Source organism: Protopterus annectens, chromosome 2.part1, assembly GCF_019279795.1.
Source record: "Protopterus annectens isolate FY-2018-M chromosome 2.part1, PAN1.0, whole genome shotgun sequence".
In the NCBI taxonomy this organism is placed as follows: domain Eukaryota; kingdom Metazoa; phylum Chordata; order Ceratodontiformes; family Protopteridae; genus Protopterus; species Protopterus annectens.
The window spans coordinates 1,653,771,144-1,653,791,460 of NC_056729.1; the positions used below are offsets into that span (position 1 = coordinate 1,653,771,144).

The 20,317-nt window shown below is 42.2% G+C and overlaps 1 protein-coding gene across 9 annotated transcripts in view; it reads right to left on the reverse strand.

Moving 5' to 3' along the window:
• Positions 1 to 20,317, reverse strand: part of AGRN (agrin) — a 3,161,231-nt gene that overhangs the window by 141,362 nt on the left and 2,999,552 nt on the right. The window lies entirely within an intron of this gene.

Here is a 20,317-nt window from a genome sequence, read left to right on the forward strand (position 1 = left end):
TGAACAGCTAGCATCTCTTTTTGGTTGATGTGCAGATGAATTTGACTTGGACTCCAGTGGCCCTGAATCCACTTGTAGTCCAGATGTGCCCGCCCGCATAGTCTGATGTGTCTGTGGTTAGGGTCTGGGTGGCATGGGGTTGTGTAAAGGGAAGTCCCTTGTTGTGGTTGCATGCTGCTGCTCAACAAAGAAACTCTGTCCTTAGACAAGGTATGATAGGTATGATGGTTTCCAGGTCCTGAGAATGTTGGCATCAAAGACTCTTTTAAGTATCACTGAAGTTTCCTCATATGCAGTCTGGCATATGGAATTAGTAGAATGCAATAGACCATGAACCCTAGAGCCTGCAGGAATTTTCTTGCGGATAACTGGGTTCTGGTGGCCACTTGAGTGAAGTAGCTTGTTTTTCTGGAATAAGGAATGCCATCTGGGATGCTGTGTCCAAGCTTGCTCCCAGGAATACAATCTTTTGACTGGGGACTAGTTTTGATTTATTTTCGTTGATAGTGTATCCCAGGGAGGTTAGAATGTTCTTTACAAATGTCAGGTGCTGCAACAGCTTTTCCTGACTGTCTGCCTGAATCAGGCAATCGCCCAAGTAAGGGTATAGTTGAATCTTTCTCTGTCTGCAATAGGCAATAGCTTGAGCCAGGCATTTTGTGAAGACTCTGGGAGCAGTGAATAAGCCAAAGGGAAGTTCAGAAAACTGATAATGCATAGATCTTGCCCTGAAACGTAGAGATTTCCTGCATGAGACCATGATAGGGATGTGCAGATAGGCTTCCTTTAGGTCTAGAGTGGATAACGAGGCATCTTTGGACTGCATAGGAAGAAGCTGCTGAAGGGTGAGCATTTTGAATTTTGGTACCACCAGGAAGGTGTTTAGAATGGAAAGATCTCTGGGTACCAGGAAGTGCCTGGAATAAAACCCTTGACCTATCTGTTCTGCAGGGACAGGTTGAATTGCCCTTATGGAGAGCAGGGGATGAACTTGGTTTTGTGCCTCTGCCCACTGGTTTGGAGGAAGGTCTGGGAACCCTTTTGGGGTTGGCAGTGTGTGGAAGTAAAATGTGTACCCCTGGGATACAATGTTGAGGACCCATCGGTCTTTGGTGATGGAGGTCCAGTTTTTTGCATGGTGGGCAAGTTTTCCTCCTAGGGGCATGAGCAATTCGGCAGAGGTGAGGAGTGGAGTTGAGAAGTCATTGTGAATTCCTTTCGTAAGGTGGTGGCTTAGCACTCCCTGTTTTAGAAGTGGAGGTACTCCATTACTTAGATCTCTGCATACCCTGAGACTATAATCTGGGTGGGTCTGTTTCCCCTTGGTCTAGTTTGAGATAGCCTTGAGGGGACTGGAAAGGGTCAATGTTTTGAGGAGCAATGCCTACTGAATCTTGGGGGCTGCATTTGCAAAAAATCTTTGATTGTCTGCATAGACTCATCTTTTTCTTCCATCTTTTTCAGAACCTCTTCTGCTTTGGTGCCAAAGAGGTTGTCCTTATTCAAAGGACCATCTAGTAATTTTGATTTGATATGGTCTGGCAAGGTCTGCTCCTTAAGCCAAGCATGCCTTCTCAGTACAGAACCAGTGACTGCTGCCCTGCAAGATGCTTCTTGGGTGTCAAACCCACATTGCAAGGTATGCTTGCTGACTTGGCTTGTAGAATGCATAAGGTCCTGTAATTCTTTATTTTCTGCACAGTTTGTAAAGGTAGATAATTTTTGCTTAATAAGTTCCATAACATGTTGCTGGTATTTCAGCACGTGAAAATGGCAATTCAATGCCCTAATGGCAAGAGTTGCAGAGGTGTATACTTTTTTACCCCATATGTCTAAAGCTCGGGAATTCCTGTCCGAAGGGGTGTGATTCTTAGCTGTAGTGGCTTTTATACCTTTAGGCCCTTGGGAAATGACTTCTGGGTCAGCAGTAGGATTTTTAAAAATAAATTTGTGAGAGTGAGGGACTCAGTAGTACTTGCCTGGTTTCCTTGGAGCAGGGGGTAAAGTATCAGGAGTTAGACTGGATTCCATAAAGACATCTTCCACAACATCCAGAACAGGAGGGATAGCTGAAGGTCTATGTTGTGGCAAATCTAAAAATTCTCTAAGTCTCTTTCTGGACTGAGGATAATCCTGGCATTCCCAGTGGAAATGCTCTCTTAAAGTATGTAGGATTTCACCAAAAGAAAAATCCTCTGGAGGGGAAGCAAAGGGAATGGATTTCTCTGCATCTGAATCCTCATAAGCAGATAAAGGCATGTCTTCATATTCAGAAACCTCAAGTCGTCGGACTCTTGGTCAGTTAAAGTTGCTGGGAACAGGTCTCTTTTTCTCTTACCAGGGGAAGGCTGGCTTCCCCTAATCAGCATGATCAGGTCTTCTGCCATTTTTAGCATTTGAGATTGTAGCAAGGAAGCAGGTGCTTGAGTTTGGGTCATCTTTTTTTAGGTGTAGCTTGTACTCTTGGCCTTAGAAACTCGGTAGTTTTAGACAGAACTGAAGATGCAAAAGAAGTCATCGGTTTGTGTCGAATATCGGTAATGCGAAAAACTTCCTCGGAAGCCAGTGCCTGCTCCGGACCCATCCAAGGTAGGGACATCCGCACGTTCCATAGTCAAAGAAGAGTCTCACAGCATACCGGACTCTGAACGGGTCTCAACAGCAGCCTGCGAATCCATTGAAGCGGGCATCAGGAGCTGCAAAAGCACCTCACTGAGTACCAGCAAACTGGCGACTAGCTTAACGGAAGCGTCGTCAGCAGTTTTGGACCTATATGGTCTGTCTCTGTCTTTATCTTTGCGTTTTTTCAGAAGATCGGTAGTTGGATGGCTTATCGAAATAATTTCGGAATACGGAGACCGAGTGCAAAAGTATTTAGTGACAATAAGGGCCTGATGACGAATAGTTTAGGCATTGAACAAAAGTGACAGCGGGGTACGTCGTGGTCTGGGCCTAAACAGGTGAAGCAGTAAGAATGGAAATCTCGGTGTGGTATTTGCTTTCCACAGGCGAGACAATTGTTAACTTTTTCTGACACCAGTTAGAGCAAGAAAAAAGGATCCCCATTTGGGTACTTAGCTTTACAAGACTTCATAGATTCATAGGTTGGTACTAGGCTATCAGCCCTAGGGCCTATACAAGTCTAGCCATAACAATTCCCTGGCTATTTCTTCCCACATTATTTACTTTCCTGGACCCCTGTCTAGCAGGGTTCCTCTTGAAGAGGTCCAAAGAGGCACTCTGCTTGACATGTATGGGCAATCTATTCCAGAGTCTGGGGAGTCTCTGGGTCAGGAACCTATCCCTCCAACATGTTTTGTTTATTGTGATGACAAGGTTTAGATCCCTGGAGCATGTAGCTCTGAGGGATTGGGATTTCTTTAAGTGTAGCATGTCCAACAGCTCTGGGTTTGACATGGCCTTGTATGTTAAGCAGAGATTGCCTCTGAACACAGTATAGCTGGAGTTTTTCAGTGTAGGGCATCTGCTTTAGGCTTGTGATTCTTTTGAGAGGGTATTTCTGAGGCCTTCCAGTTGTTGCAGATGTCTTGAGAGGTACATACCAAATGGGGCATTGTATTCTCTAATGGGTCTAATGAGGGATGAGTACAGTGGGACAATGACCTCTTTTCTGGATGAAAAGCCCTGATGAGGTGTGCCACATAGAAGGATTTCCATGTGGTTATGGAAGGTGAGACCACTGTCCACCTGTGTCCCTAAGTCTCTTATCACACTTTCTGTGTTTAGTGTACTGCCACCTATATGGTAATTCATGGATACATGTTTTTCCCAAAGGGATAACAATACATTTCTTGGCATTGAGCTTGAGCCCATGGCTCTGGCACCAAGCATCTGTTTCTGTAAGGCCCTTTTGTAGAGTATCCACATCATTTGGGATTCAATAATGGGTTTGCAGTCATCTGCAAACTTAGAGTCCCTTAGTGTTGACCTGTACTTGAGAGAAGTAGATGCCAAACAAGAGCGCCCCAGGACTGAACCCTGAGGTACTCCACTTGTCACTTGTCTGGAGCTGGATTTGGAGTCGGCTACTTTTACAGTGTGGGTTCTATATTGGGTGACATAGGGATTAATGCCCAACTTAGTAAGTTTATCTATGATTCCAGAGTGGGGGATGGTGTCAAAGGCCTTGGCAAGGTCTAGATAGGCTGTGTGGACCACCTTACCCTTGTCCATGGCTCTGGAGACTGATTCAAAGAAGTCAATCAGGTTCAGGAGACAAGATCGGCCCTTCACAAACCAAAACAGGGTGGGGTCCAGTGTTTGAAGGTTGCCAATGTCTTTGTTTATAAGTTCCATGATACCATGGCCTTGCAGATAAGGCTTGTTAGACTGATGGGAGGTGGATCCCCTGAGGTGAGGCTATGATTAAACATGACACTTAGGTGAGGTGCCAGTTCATATTGTAGTTCATGTAGTACGGGATGTCATCTGGTCCCATGGATGCTGTATTCTTGGCTTTAGGTTATTACTGGAATTTGGCAATCTGTTGACACTGAATCGATCTGCCAGGATATTGGCAATATACTTGGGATCAGTATATTTAATGCCATTCTGCTGTAACTCAGAGTGGATCTGAGCATTGCCATTTAGATTCTTGACATAGTTATAGAATGCTTTGTGGTTGTCTTTGGAATCTTAGGATTTTAAGAGGCATCTCAGTTTCTTACTGAGGCTAGTAAGGAGTTTTGCATCCTGGGATTTCTGCAAAAGTTTCTTCCTTTTGTTGTAAAGTTTGTTTATGGCAGGGGACCACCAGATTTTTTGGATGAGAGCATTTTGGTTCTATTTGGGAGATTCATGCATGAGTGGATGATTCAGCAGTTGAACTTTCAGTTCCGTCTGCATGGGTGTCATGAAGTTTGTCACTTCTGACTTGAGTAGCATGAAGTTGGCTTTAGAAGTTTTTATGGTGGTTTCTTTACTGGGGGTGGGGTGGGATGTGGATGTTAAGGGTGATTAGCTTATGGTCAGACCTGACCATTGATTTCCCATGTTGGTAATGACCAGGTCTAGGATATTGGAGCCTATGGATTAGTTGATCCAGGGCGTTGGATTTATGAATTCCAAGAACGCAAAGGTGTTGGGACATGAGTAGTTTTCCCAGTTAATGGCAGGGTAGTTAAAATCACCCAGTATTAGGGTGTTTGGTTCTATCTTAATATTTTCCAGTATGTTTAGAAAGGTGTAGTGAGAATCTTGGGGTATGGTGTGGGATCTGTAGCAAGCTACAGTTTGGATTACAGTCTTACCTAGTGTTAGTTGCACTGGAGAATTTCAGACGCACTGTGTTGGCCAACTAGCCTGGTGGTGTGAATATCCTTGGTGAATATTGACACTCCTCCACCTTTAGTGTTTCGGTCCTGGTTTGGTGGCCAAAAAGTGTGGTAAGAGTTGTAGCCTGGTATTGCAGGGGTGCTCTCTGGAGCGTTGAGCCAGGTCTCAGTTACTGCACAGAAGATCGATGTTCTCCATTTTAGGAGTGCCTTGAGAGAGTGCATTTTGAGGTTTAGACTTCTAGCATTGAGTAGCATTACCTTCAGATTTTGCATGCTTGTACCTGTTACGGTGGTGTTTTATGACAGGTGCAGACCATCTCTGGCAAAGCATCGTGGTCTGTCAATCATGTCATCCCAGGCAGACAGATACTGGATCCCCTTTGAATGACACCATAAGCTTAGCCAATTGTTGAAGTCAATCATTTTATCCTTATATTGTGGTATCATTCTGGGCGAGGCAGGATGCTACTCAGGGCTAGGGTCATACCTGCCTGGGCCACATGAGAGCTCTTTGTCATTCACTCCAACATGGACAATGACAGAGTCATATTTGTACTTGTTGTGGATCCTGGCACCCGACAGGCAGCTGACTGTAATTTTCTCCTTATTCAACCTGGTGAGAGGGACATCAGTGTGGACTATAGAGTCACCTATGACTAATCATTGTTTGGTGTTGTGAACTATGTGACACATTGGTTGTGATTGGTGTTTGTTTGATTCAATTCAGCAATGAAAACTTAGGTAGTGACCGACCGGCACTTGTGTGAACTGCTTCTGCTTCAGGCTTCTCAGCAAGAAAGACTGATGCAATGGTGTCGGATGCCTGTTTTTATACCCCTGACCTGACGTCAGTCCTGGAGTGACAGCAACTGACGCAGAAATACTAAGTCTCTGGTATTCGGGCCGACTGAGGGCTACCTGCAGGCAGATAACCCAAGTGTGATGACTGCAACAGTGAAACAGGAAGAACATTAGTGATAATTACATTTACATGTGGGAGTGTAGTTTAAAATAAGTTACAGGTAGCTCTGTTGACATACATGCAGTCGGTACTCATAGACAATACAGCGGGTTTATCTAACTAAAATCTTTTGGTAGGCTGTTGGTACACACAATGATAATGACATTTGTGTAGTTTGACAGACTTCTGGAATGATTTTTAGGTAGAGTGCAGGTAGAACTGTCGAGAAGGGGTTAAGAGAAAGGGTTACATAATAACATTGATAAGACTAGCAGTTAAAAATGCAAAGAGATGGGAGGCTTAATAATCTTAGCTGCTGTTTGAGGGGGGAGATAAAAATGCATGGGAGGGTAAGGGGTTGCTAGCTTGTTTTGAAACAGTGGCACATGCTAGTACCCTGGAGGTTATTTTTTGTGTGAGTTTAAAATTTGTGTTATAGATTTGATTTTAGTTGGCAAGCCATTCCAGAGTTTTGCTACAGTATAGGAGTATGGACATTGTCTAGCTTTTTTGTTTGGTCTGTGTAGGATTACTAGTTGTTTGTCTTCAGACTAGAGGGACCTGGTGGGTTGGAAGGTTTGGAGGAATGAGTTGAGAGCTGAGCAGTTATTGGGATGATGTAAAACTTTGTGTCTATATTGAGTTGTAGGTGGTCTAGCAGGTGAGGAAGATTGAGCCAGCTGAGGGCACTGACAACTGTGCAGTGGTGTGTTACGGGTGGCAGTTACAGCAAATTTAGCAATTTTATTATAGCGGGATTCCAGTTTGTTTTTTTGGGAAGTCTGAATGCTTGTCAAAATGGAAGCACAGAAGAGAAGGGAGGGAAGCACATAGGTCATAGCCAGGGTGGTTTTGGTGATTTAGTTCATGAAGTTTTTGTGTCAGTATCGCATTCCTAGTTTGCAATTAATTTTTCTGATTGCATTGTGGATATTTAGATCAAAGGAAAGTTTATTGTCTATGGTCACACCTAGTAGTTTCACTTGGGAAAAAACTTCTAGTTGAGTACTGTTAAGTGAAGTGATCTTAAAGTCTGTTGAGAGGTTTATGGGTGTGAAAAGGAGGAGTTTGATTTTATTTGAATTCAGCAGGAGCTGTGCATTGGTTAACCAAGTCTCTATGGAAGTGAAGGCAGTTTGGGATAGATGCTGAACGTTTTTTATATTGTTTGAGGAGATGATGATAGAGTCATCGGCATATTGGATTAGGAAGTTTAGGAGGAAGGTGGAGTGAAGGTTGTTAGTAAAAATGTTAAAGAGTAATGCTCCAAGTATAGACCCCTGAGGAAAGTACAGTTGTGTACACTTAAAATGTAGATGCTTGAGTCTATTCACTGTTGCAGTCATTACATTTGGGTTATCTGCTTGCAGGTAGCCCTCAGTCGGCCTGATTAACAAAGTCTTGGGTCCTGCGTCGGTTGCTGTCCCTTCTTCCATGACGTCAGGTCGTCAGAGGTATAAAACATGCAGCCGACGCCATTACATCAGTTTTTCTTGCCACAGATGTCAGATGCCCCCCTAATGGGAAGCAATTAAATATAAAAGTACAAAGATATACCTCCAACAAAAAAGAAAATACACCAAAAAGGCTTTTAAGCATAGTAAAGGAAAGTAGAGGTATAGCCAAAAGAAGTTAGGGGGCTGGATGGAGGGTAACCAGGACTGCAACAGTGAATACACTCGAACATCTACATTTATGGTAAGTGTACACAACTGTACTATGTTCTTCGAGTTTCAGTGTTGCAGTCATTACATTTGGGTAGATTCCCAAAGCTATGGTTGGGAGGAGGAATTTAGATAGCATTAGGGCTAGCTATAAGGCCCTGCAAGACTGCAGTGGCAAAGCCAGCTCTGGATTTAGAGAAAATTGGCAAATTATAATGCTTGGTGAATGCATGTACAGAACTCCAGGTAGCAGCTTCTAGGATGTCCTTGGTAGGGACACCTCTGAGAAAGGCTGTACAGGTAGATGCAGCCCTGGTGGAGTGAGGTCTGATCCCCTGGGGGATAGGTTTTCCATGGTGCTTATAGCATAAATGAATGCAATGGCTTATCCATTTAGAAATGGCTTGCTTTGAAATAGCCTTCCTCTCTGCCCCTGTAGCAAATGCCACCAGCAGTTGTTCAGATTTCCTTTGAGGTTTAGTCCTGTCCAAGTAGAATCTAAGTTGTCTGTGCACATCTAAGGAATGCAGTATCCATTCCTTTTTATTCTGTGGATTGGGAAAGAAGGTTGGCAAATGAATGGACTGTTTAAGAGCCACACTGGATATCACCTTGGGCATGAAGGATGGATTGGTTCTGAGGGACACCCTGTCTGCATGAAAGATGATAAAAGGCTCCACAGCCATAAGGGCCTGTAATTCAGGTACCCTTCTAGCTGAAGTGATTGCTAAAAGGAAAGCTGTTTTCCAAGAAAGAAATTTTAAGTCTGCAGTAGCAGCTGGCTCGAAAGGAGGTAGAGTGAGTTTCTCCAAGACAAAGTTAAGATCCCAGGCTGGGGATGGAGCTCTCCTGGGTGGTCTCAAATTTTTGGCCCCTCTGAGGGAACTGCTTGAGCAGTGGATGAGAGAAGAGGGGAGGTTCTGTGTTATAATGAGCTGAAATGGAGGAAAAAGGCAGGCCCTTGTGATGCATCTCAGTTAAGTATTGTAAAATCTGAGATAAACTGGGCGCTACTGTGCTCATCCCTTGAGATTGGTTCCAGGCACAGAATATTTTCCATTTTTCAGCATAAGATTTTCTAGTACTAGCCCTCCTTGACTCTAAAATTATATCCATCACAGGTTTGCTGAGGGATGGTAAAGTAGAGATTAAGTAATTAGCCAGGCTCCTGCTGAGACAGCAGGGAAGGAGTCTGATGCAGGTGCCATGCAGGTGGGGGTACCAGTGTTGGTACAGCCAGTCTGGGGAAATCAAAATCATCCTTGGTTTGTCCTGTTTGATTTTTAGTAGTACTTTGCAGAGCAGAGGCAGAGGGGGGAAGGCATAGACTGATAGGTGTTTCCAGCTGAAGGACAGAGCATCCACTTTCCAGGCTTGTTTGTGGGGAGTCCTTGTGCAAAATTTGTCCAATTGGTAGTTCTGGGGAGAGGCAAACAGGTCTATATCTGGGCTCCCCCATTTGCTTGTCAACATGTTGAAAGTCCTTGGTTCCAGTTTCCACTCGTGTGGGTCCATGAGGTTTCTGCTTAGCCCGTCTGCCAGTGTATTTAATTTTCCTGGCAGGAATTGAGCTTGTAGGTTCACTTGGTAGCTCAAAGCTGTGTTCCACAATGCCATGGCTAGTCTGCAGAGGGGGTAAGAATGTATACCCCCCTGCTTGTTTATGTACCACATAACAGTGGTGTTGTCTGTCTTTACCATTAGTTGTCCTGGAAGAATGTGGTCCTTGAAGGCTGTCAGAGCATTCTGTACAGCTAACATTTCTTTTTGATTGATATGCAGGTGCATTTGACTTGGGTTCCATCTGCCCCAAATGCATTCTCCTGCCAGGTGAGCCCCCCATGCATAGCCTGTTGTTAGGGTTTGGGCAGCAGGGGGTGGTGTGAAAGGTAGGCCCTTGTTTTGGTGACAGGCCTCTGCCCACCAAAGGAACTCCATGCGTAGGCAAGGTATGATAGGAATCATTGTTTCTAGGTCCTGAGAATGTTGACACCATAGGCTTTTTAGATACCACTGTTGTTTCTTCATATGCAGTCTTGCATATGGAATTAGAAGAATGCAAGAGGCCATGAACCCCAAGGCTTGCAGTATTTGTCTTGCAGATAGCAGGGTTTTTGTGACCACTTGTTTGAAGTAGGTTGTCAAATGAATTTGTTTCTCTGGCGTGAGGTAAGCCATCTGGGAAGTTGTACTCAAGTTTGCTCTCAGGAATATAATTTGTTGACAGGGTACCAGGTGCGATTTCCTTTCGTTTATGATGTACCCCAGACAAGTTAGAACCCTTTGTACATAGGCCAGATGATTCAAATGTATGTCCTGGCTTTCTGCCTGAATTAGACAATCGTCCAATTATGGGTATATTTGAATATTTAATTGCCTGCAAAATGCAATAACTGGAACTAGGCACTTTGTGAATACCTTGGGCACTGTAGATAAGCCAAGGGGCAGTGCAGAGAACTGATAGTGTGTGTAGCCTGCTTTGAAGCATAGATATCTTCTGCAAGATTCCCTGATTGGGATGTGCAGGTATGCTTCTTTTAAATCTAGTGTTGCCAACCAGGCATCTTTGCCTAGCATAAGAAGTAATTGGTGAAGAGTCAGCATCTTTAATTTTGTAATCTCCAAAAAGGTGTTTAGAGTAGACAGGTCCAGGATAGGACGCCATGAATTGTCTTTTCTGGGTACCAGGAAAAGTCTTGAGTAGAAACCTTGTCCCTTTTCCTCTTCTGGTACTAGCTGAATAGCCCCCATGCTTAAGAGAAAGTATTTGTTTTTGGGCCTCTTCCCACTGATTTGGGGGTAGGTCTGGCCACCCGCTTGGTGTTAGCAACGTGTGGAAGTGAAATCTGTATCCCTGGGACACTGTATTTAAAACTCACTTGTCTAGGGTAATGAGTTCCCAATTCTTTGCATGAAGAGCAATCTTTCCCCCCAAAGGGGCAGTCAGTTGATAAGTCCTTGGAAATTTTAAAAGGAAGTCATTGAGACAGTTTACCATTGGGGGGAGTCTTATTATTCCCAGATTTGGAAGTGGAGGCCCCCCACTGCTTAGTTTTGTGTGTCCCCTGGGACTGAAACCTGGGGTTTTTGCTGTGTCTGGGTTTGACTTGAGAAGACTTGGAAGGGGCTGGAAAGGACCAATTCGTAGAGGGCCAGTGCCTACTAAATCTAGGTGGCTGAACTTGTAAAAAATCTTTAACAGTTTGCATAGATTTAGCTTTATCTGCCATCTTTTTAAGAACTTCCTCAGCCTTTTAGCCAAACAGGCGGTCCTAATTTAAAGGAGCATCCAACAATTTAGCTTTAACATGATCAGGCAAAGATTGTTCCTTAAGCCAAGCATGCCTTCTGAGCACAGACCCAGTAACAGTAGCCCTGCAAGGAGCCTCTAATAAATCAAAACTACATTGCAAAGTATGTTTTCCAACTTGTTCAGCAGAATGCATTAAATCCTGTAATTCCTTATTTTCCACACAGTCAGGAATCAACATAATTTTCTGTTTAAGCAGTCCAATAACATGTTGCTGATACTTTAACATATGAAACTGGCAGTTTAAATCCCTAATGGCCGAGGTTGCAAAAGTGTAAACCTTCTTACCTCATCTATCCAGCACCCTGGAGTCTTTATCAGAAGGGGTAGGATTTTTAGCAGTAGAAGCCTTAATGCCCTTGGGCCCCTGTGAAATAGTCACTGGATCTGCAATAAGATTTTTAAAAAGGATCTTGTGGGACTCAGGGACCCTGCAGTATCTGTCAGGTTTTCTGGGAGCAGGAGGCAGGAAATCAGGGGCCAAACTAGATTCCAAAAAAGCATCAACAATGTCTAGTACAGGAGGAATGGCTAAAGGTCTATGTTGAGGTAAGAGAAGAAAATCCCTAAGCCTCTTTTTTGAATCAGAAAAATCCTGGCTTTCCCAGTGGAAATGCTCCCTTAGAGTATGTAAGGTTTCCCCAAAAGAAAAATCCTCTGGAGGGGAAGCAGAGGGAATGGAGTCCTCTGCATCAGAATCTTCATAAGTAGATAAGGGCAAATCCAGATCATCAGAAGAATCAGAAAAAACAGAATCCTGATCAGAAGATTCATAATCAACTTCAGTCCTAGGCCGCTTAGAAGGGGGGGGGGGTTGGCTACCCCTGATTAGAATTATTAGATCCTCAGCCATTCTTATCATTTGATTTTTAGGCATAGAGGCCTGAGCATGTGGCCTGGGCATTGTTTTTTTAAGCATGGATCGAGATTTAGGCCTAAGTAAAGAAGGAGGCATTGATTTAATATGCAAGTGGGTTGGGAGGGTGGCCTAATGGTTAAGGTGTTTGCCTTACAAACACAAGATGCAGGGTTTGAGTCTCACAAGGGATAATTGGCTAGGCTTAATATGGCTCGCAAGGGCAGCAAGCTTAGTACTAATCTATGAACTCTATGAATCTAAGTCCGTAGGCCTGAATACACCCTCAGAAGCCGGTGCCTGCACAGCGGCTCCGGACCCATCCAAGGTAGAGACATCCCCGGGTTTCATAGTTGAAGCATCTCGCAGCATACCGGACTCCGAATGGGTCTCAATAGAGGCTTGAGAATCAGAAGTAGCGGGTATCAGGGGCTGCAAAAGCACCTCACTGAGTACCGGCGAACTGGCGACTGGCTTAGGAGAAGCGTCGTCGGCAGTTTTGCACCTCGGTGGCCTATCTCTGTCTTTATCTTTGCATTTTTTCAGAATCCCGGTAGTTGGGTGGCTAATCTATGACATTTCTGGATAATTAAACCGAGAACTGAAATATTTAGAGGCGAAAATATACAGATGATGGATAGTGCGATGATTAAATAAAGCATAAAACCGACAGCAAGGTACGTCGTGATCAGGGCCTAGGCAAGGAATACAGTACGAATGAAAATCTTTATGAGGTATTTGCTTTCCACAAGTAATGCAATTATTAACTTTTACTGACATCGGTAAGGAACAAGAAAATGTTTCCCCAACGGGTTACTTAGCTTTAGTTGAAGACTTCGGTTGTGAAACTCGAAAACGAAAATTTCAGGAGTCGTCCAACTGGCACTTGCGAACTGCTTCTGCTTTGGGCACTGCACGGCAAGAAACAATGATGTAATGGCGTTGGCTGCATGCTTTATACCCCTGACGACCTGACGTCATGGAAGAAGGGACAGCAACTGACGCAGGACCCAAGACTTTGTTAATCAGGCCGGCTGAGGGCTACCTGCAAGCAGATAACTGAAATGTAATGACTGCAACAGTGAAACATGAAGAACATCTCCAGTGCTATTAGTTAGGTAATTAGAGAGGTTTCCCTGCCATTTTATGGATTGTTGTCTGACTGTTATGTAGCCTTTGAACCACTGTAGAGTTGTAGGAGAAAGGCTGATGGTAGAGAGTTGTAATAGTTTTGGGTAGGAAACAGTGTCGAAGGCCCTGGACAGATCAAGTAGTGTTACTGAGGTCAGTAGTCCAGCATCCCTGGCTTTGCTGACTATATCTGTGAAGGAGATTACTGCAGTAATTGTATTATGTGAAGGTCTGAATCCGTGTTGGGTGGGGGTTAGTAAGTTGTTTTGTAAGGTATGATTAAGTAGTTGTTTATATACACATTTTTCTAACAGTTTGAACAGGGGAGATAGTACAGCAATGGGACAATAATTGTTAATGTCATTGCGCTTACTGCATTCGTGTAAGGGGGTTATTATGGATTTTTTCCAAATTGTAGGGATGTAGGATTCTGAGATGGATCGGTCGATGAGTATGCTGACAGGATAAGCTATGGCATTAGCGGCATATTTTAAATACTCTGATGGGAAGTTGTCAGTGGAGGGAGAACAGGGTTTTAGTTTAAGAAGTAACCTGCCTATGTGTTGAATGGGTACTGGTTGACGAGTAAAGAGAGGAGGATGTTGGTCAGTTGCAGTTGTGTCCCGTGGGAAAAGGAAGTTGATGATGGGTCTTTAGTAAAAATTTGAGAGGGGCTGGGACTGTGAATGTGTGGGAGATACTGGGGTTGTTGGAAGGATTGAGTAAATTATGTATAGTATTTATGAAATGTGTATTGAAAGCTTCTGCTATGGGCCCACTCACTCTGCACCTTTAAGTTAAATTCATTTTCACTAAATTGTTTGTATCTTAACCATCAACGTCTTTAAGATCCTCACTTTAATCCATTTTATCTGAAATTGTACAACCCTTTAGTCTTCAGTGCTTTCTTTAGCTGGGGTGTTTTACATGTCTACTGGGTCAATATTACATCGTCAAAATACTATTCTGGTGAACATCTATCTATTGACTCCAAATCAGCTAAATAATTCTCTGAATGTAATAAGGGCAAGGAAACACTTGCCCGCAGCACAACCTATAAACATCTATATGAAATCGAACCCACCTAAGTGGGAAGCTTTGCCCACCCACATCTTCTCTAACTATATATACCAACTGCAAAATCACACTACAGTGGAGAAAAGGGCAAAGTTCTGTTATTGGCCAACTATGTCTTTGTCCTTATTACAGTCAGCGAATTATTTCACTGATTTGGTGTCAATGGATAGGTGTTCACCAGAATTGCATTTCAGGAACTTAATACAGACCCTGTCTACCAACCACTGTCTGCATAAATATGTCCATATAACTTCTTCTCAGAATTCAAACCACATCTTCTAATCCTGAAATATCTTTTGCTATAAAGTTATACTTTCTACATAATATTACATCTAAATACCCATGCGTCCATCATATGACTTCTCTATATCTTTCCTTAAATACCTTCAGAGCCTTCAACCCATTTACTTATAAGTTCTCTTGCAATCCCTGTAATACCTTTCTTGCCCTCTTCTGAATCTCTTCCACTCTGTAACCCTACAGAACTGTGCAATGTATATCAGGCAAAGAGTCATTTGTTTACAAAAGATTTATGTCCTCCCTTTTCCTGCTACTAATTCCAAACCTATGGATACAGGAAAAAGTCAATGAAAGTTATACCTGTCCAAGCCTCTCATGCCTTAACAATACTCAGCTGTACCGCCAGTACCTTGGGTGTCAACTAGCAAGCAGAACAACAGACAAATGGTTCAGCAGTGCATAATTAATCACTATCCCTTCTTCCACAGATGGATGACATTGGCAGAATCTGCCACAGGGTCACCTTCTGGATGACACTGACATTCCAGACCTTTGCACCATGGCCTCTTACTAAATGTTAAGGGGAGACATCACATGTCAAAGCGTGATCACTGAAGCAGTGCACAGACCATGCTCATAGGATTCAGCACCCGCATCTTATTTAGTGGATGGGCAGGTCCTGGGACCTTTCTCAGCCATGACTTCGGGACCTGGACAGAGCTTCATTAGAATAAATCTGGTCCACATGTAAAACAATAGCACCAGCCTTCCAGCCACTGATTCTCGGTTTTCTGCCCCAGTTATTAAAGACAAGCAAAGGAAAGCCAATACCCACTGGGAGATGGGGAACTCCATGGGATGATCTATAATGGTAAAGGCCAGCAAGTGAAAAAATGCATCACCTGGTGGAGAGGTATACAAGTACAGAACAGGTAATACAAAACACAAAACAGAAATTAGAAACCCAACATACTTCTCTATTTACTGTACTATCTATACTGCACCCACAAAAGTTTAAACTATTCTTGTCAGCAGCTATGCATATTACAACAAAACTATATCATACAAAACTGTTTCCTCATAAGACTGTCTTATCACAAAGCCATGTTTGACACAAGCCACTGTTACGTCACCAAACAATGGCACATCACACCATACAGCATGAGGATTCAGGGAGCAAGAGATTTAGATATGATCTTTTGTCTATAACTTAAGCAAAGCGAGAAGTATCCATCTGTAAAGCACCACTGTGAAACCCCATATTCTTGGCAAGTACTGGTCATGTCTGCTTAGACTCTATTTATCAGCTAGTATTACTGATGGGCTTAGCCATGGGATTCCTTTGAGGCTCAGAAAGGATGCTTTCTTGCCAATTTCTTTTATACAGCCTTCACTTCTCTTTTTTATCACAAGTTCCAATAAGGTCTCTAAATATATTTTCTCTTCTATGAAAACAAATTATCTGGTTAAATAGAAGCTATTCTGTGAAGATATTACTCCCAGCCAAGGCATGCCCTTCCTGTAGTTATCTCTGAAATTCTCCCTAACATGAATTTATCGGGTCAGGTTTTAATCTATACTCCATATACAGTGTTTCAGTGCTGCCCTTGGTGGGTCATTGGTTAATATCTATACCTCACGGATGCAGGGTTTGGGGTTCAGTTCTGATCTCAGTTTATTCTCTGTGTAGAGTTTACATGTTTCCCTGTACCCGAGTGGGTTTTCTCTTGGGACCCAGTTTTTGCCTTTCTCTCAGAAGAATGGTGGTAGATTTACCACTGCCCTTTGGCCTAGGTCACGGCTGAAAAATATCCCTGAGGACCAGTTCACTTCCTTGTTAATAAATTAAAAAAATATAAATCAAAACGACCAGCAATGTGGTATTCAGAGAAAGCCCTAACAACACCCCTGGTAATACTGGTTCAAGTAGCAACTCTTGAGCCTGTAGGAGCTGACTGAGGGGTGAGGGGTGGAAGTGAGTGGCTGTTGCCAGCTGTGGCTGACTATAACGGTGAAACCTAACAGGAGGACTAGGTGTAATCCTGTGGAGTTTGACCCAGTCACACTTCTGCTGTCATGGTGTTTAACACCAGTAAAGCTGAATGGGCCAACTACTCTGTGCCCAGCCCGGGCATGCTCAGCTCCCATGTCTGCATAATACATGGGTCGATTCAGTGACGGTAGTGGAGTCTTCAGAAAAGATCTGGGAGGGTGCAAAATAAAAACAACAACATGTCCATTTTCATTGGTAAACTTACAGCTTTACAAACATTTTGCAGGTTATACCAACATCAGATTACTTAAGTAACCATATTTTTACATCCAGAATATAAGTTGAAAATATTCCTTTTTTCCCTTCATTACAGAACATATTTCGGAGTGCAGTCAAAATGAGGATGAGGAACAACTCAGAGGTAACATGAGAAAGCACACTGCCTTTTAGTGACAGTATTAGAGATGCATCACAAGGCCTGTCTGAGGAAGTTGTAGAATAAAATAAAAAAGATGGCTACATTTAAGGTTATATGGACCATGTATAAAGCAGTTCTGATAGTGTACATCTAGAAGTGCTATAACAGACAACAAAGAATCAAGGCTTCTCTGCCATGGAGGATGCAGGCCAGCCAACATAGACTGACTAGTCCTCTCCTGATAACAAACTGTGTGGTTTAATGCATTGCTAAGAATCATGACGTGTGCGTCTTTCTTGGCAGTATTAATGAAGAAGAAAGTGAAATGCACCTCCACACATATTTGTTAACACCATCACATTCATCAAATGTCAGTGTATTACGTGTGTCATCTGTTCAACATCCAAAAGTAAAACACATACCTGCTCCAAATGACATTTCATTTTGTAGTTACTTCCTTTTTGATGAAGACCCTGCAAACCAAACCTGATTTAATCGTAATTAGCTGTGAAATACTTTCCTTTGCACCAGTGCAGATCACAGAGCCCTGGTCTTAATTGAATGGCACAACGCAACTGTAAAAAAAATAGCATCATCCCTACCTCCCTCAGTGCAAAGATAAGACATACTACACATTTTATAACTACCTGCATTATTTCTTTTAAGAACATGAAAACAAAATTGCAAACACTTACAGTAACACTGAAAAACAATGGCTGAATTAATGATGACAGAGGTATGTAATGTAGGAATCTTTAATGGCTGTTCACACAGTTAATCAAAACCCAGGGAAAATAAAACAAAACAAAATAAATCTACAATAACATCTGTTTCTGTTTATAAATCTTCATGTTTGCTGCATATACGACAGTATCCTTGACAAGTCTAACTCAATTTTCTCAGCTGCAAAAAATAATGCATTCCTTTGTGGGAATTGAGAGCTTTCAATTACTCTGCATTAAGGACCTCGGTTTAGTGTTGCCTAGTAGGCAAACAGGTATAAAGAGACCGTGTTTACAGGACCTGCTGTAATGATGGCGCAAACTCACTCTACCTGGTTGATGGTGCTCAGAAACATAAAGGGCTTAAACATTGTATTTACTGGATAAAAATGTACATAAAAGAAAATAATTTTACCCAAGCAGTTAGCCTCAATTTTTGCAAGATATAAAAAATACCACTCCATAAGATACTCAAAATTCGATCAATAAAACCAGCCGTAGGCATATTGTTATATCACATTTAAGAATTAAACCCAGCAGGTAATATTTACGTAGCACCAGAGCTGTCCCATACTTTACATAGATTAATGCACTGCTGTGTTTTTGTTCTAAAGTTAGCTTTTCTCTGATTTAAAGCAGCTTACTGTTCGTATATTGCATAACTAAAGACTGCCTGATATTTACTTCTGAAAACACCTACAGTATTTTAGCAAAACCGAGTTTTCTGCTTCTTAAGGGACAGCTAATGTAAACTATGTAAATGTAATAAGGCAGGTAAAATTATAACATTGTCGGAAGGAAAACTATTGTGAAAAATGTCTTATCTCATCTCAGTATTACGTAAAACTGAAAACAAGAAGGCAGCCGACAAATCTGAAAAAAGTGCTTCCCTATTAAATGCCAAACCCAGTTTCTTTGTTAATATAAACCTCTGCATTATGTTACTGAAACCTGTATCCTTACTTCAGTGTTTGCAGGAGGCCAAGATCTAGAGATCCCAGCAAACATACACACAATTCTGCAGTCCCCATTCCAGTTATGTTACTCCCCAATTATTATTTGTTTTTAGCTATCTACTTGATGAAATGATGAAACAGATGGTTACCCACCTGCTTTGTTTACCTACCACTCAGTCTATTGTTTATAATTCTAATATATTTGAAAGCATGACTTGTGAATGAAATGCACTTTTTACTGGAATGTATGAACCTGTTATATTGAACTGGGGTTTGCATTAAACATGTTATGCATCAGTACTTCAACTGCAAGCTATTTTCGGCTTACATAATACCTCAAAAGGGTCAACTCATATTAATCAACTATTGCCATTCAGAAGAAAGCAAGCATCTGTCTCAGATTTGGTAAGGGATCTGCCGAGATAGGTCGTAACTTTTCAAAGTTACTATAATCACACCATAAAACATCACAGACAAATATATTTTGCAAGGGGCAAGCCACCTTCGATGCTGGTACACCCATATTTCTCTAAATATATTAAACTCCTAAACACGTAAACAACACACGCTAAATAAGCTGATGAACTTTTAACTTTGGTTAAGACGAACGTGCTAATAGTTTTTTATTGTTATTTTACAGTACATTAATTTTTTTTTTTATTTTCTGTTAAATTTTCTGGTTTTCTGTCTCATTGCCATGTGTTCTAAATATATTATCTCCAAAAATAAATCAGTATTGGAAATAAGTGGAAAATGTCCTTATCCCCGAAATTTGGTGACCTTAAAACAGTAAAGTCACAATACATGACCAGCAGAGGATCAACTAATAGCAGTGGACCATTTCCATGCAGGACAAAGCAACCATCTGGCAGCATGCTAGTCTCCTGAAAGGAAGAATGTGTCCTTTATGCTAGCAGCTCAGTATGTCTACTCATGTCACCTGACTCCAATCTGTGGGCAATCTGGCATTTGTTCAGCAGCACCTGGGGCTACCTAGGGTCACCATTTCATGGCATATGGCAGAAGAACAGAGACTGTGTATGAGTCTTTACATGAGTGAAATGCAGGAAATGACTCCTAACAATGAGGATTATTACTGCAACAAGGACACACCAACATGCACTTGTACCCCTTTCTTACCCACTGCAGCGACCCCCTTCATGGTCCAACAATTTAGGTCACATTCTCACCCTCCCAAAAAAAAAAAAAAAAAAAAAAAAGAGAGAGAGACATTATCGGAAAAAAGTAGCTATGGGATACAATCTTGGGTCCTTTCAATTCAGAAACTATTACAGATCCATTTTAATGGGTAACCAGATATGCTGTAAATACTACATTTTTAGCAAAAAAAAAAAAACTCATCATGCTATTTCTGTAGCATTTAGCATAATCAAGTACCCCCACCAAAAAAGTTTTAACTGTGATTAACAACTAATTTATTTAATTATGCATGTGTTAACCACATAAATTTACTGGTCCACAATGACCAGGCCACGAATGCAAAGGTAAATGCAATATAAGTGAAGAGTTTAGAGTAGCAAACCAACCAGCTTGTTTTTGTGTGAGAAGAAAATACAGTACCCAAAGAAAAGTCAAGCATACATCAATCGATTCAGACCTTACTGCTGTAAGGCACAGATACTCAACAAGCTCTCTGACAACTGTTAACAGTGAGGGGCAAATTCACCAAGA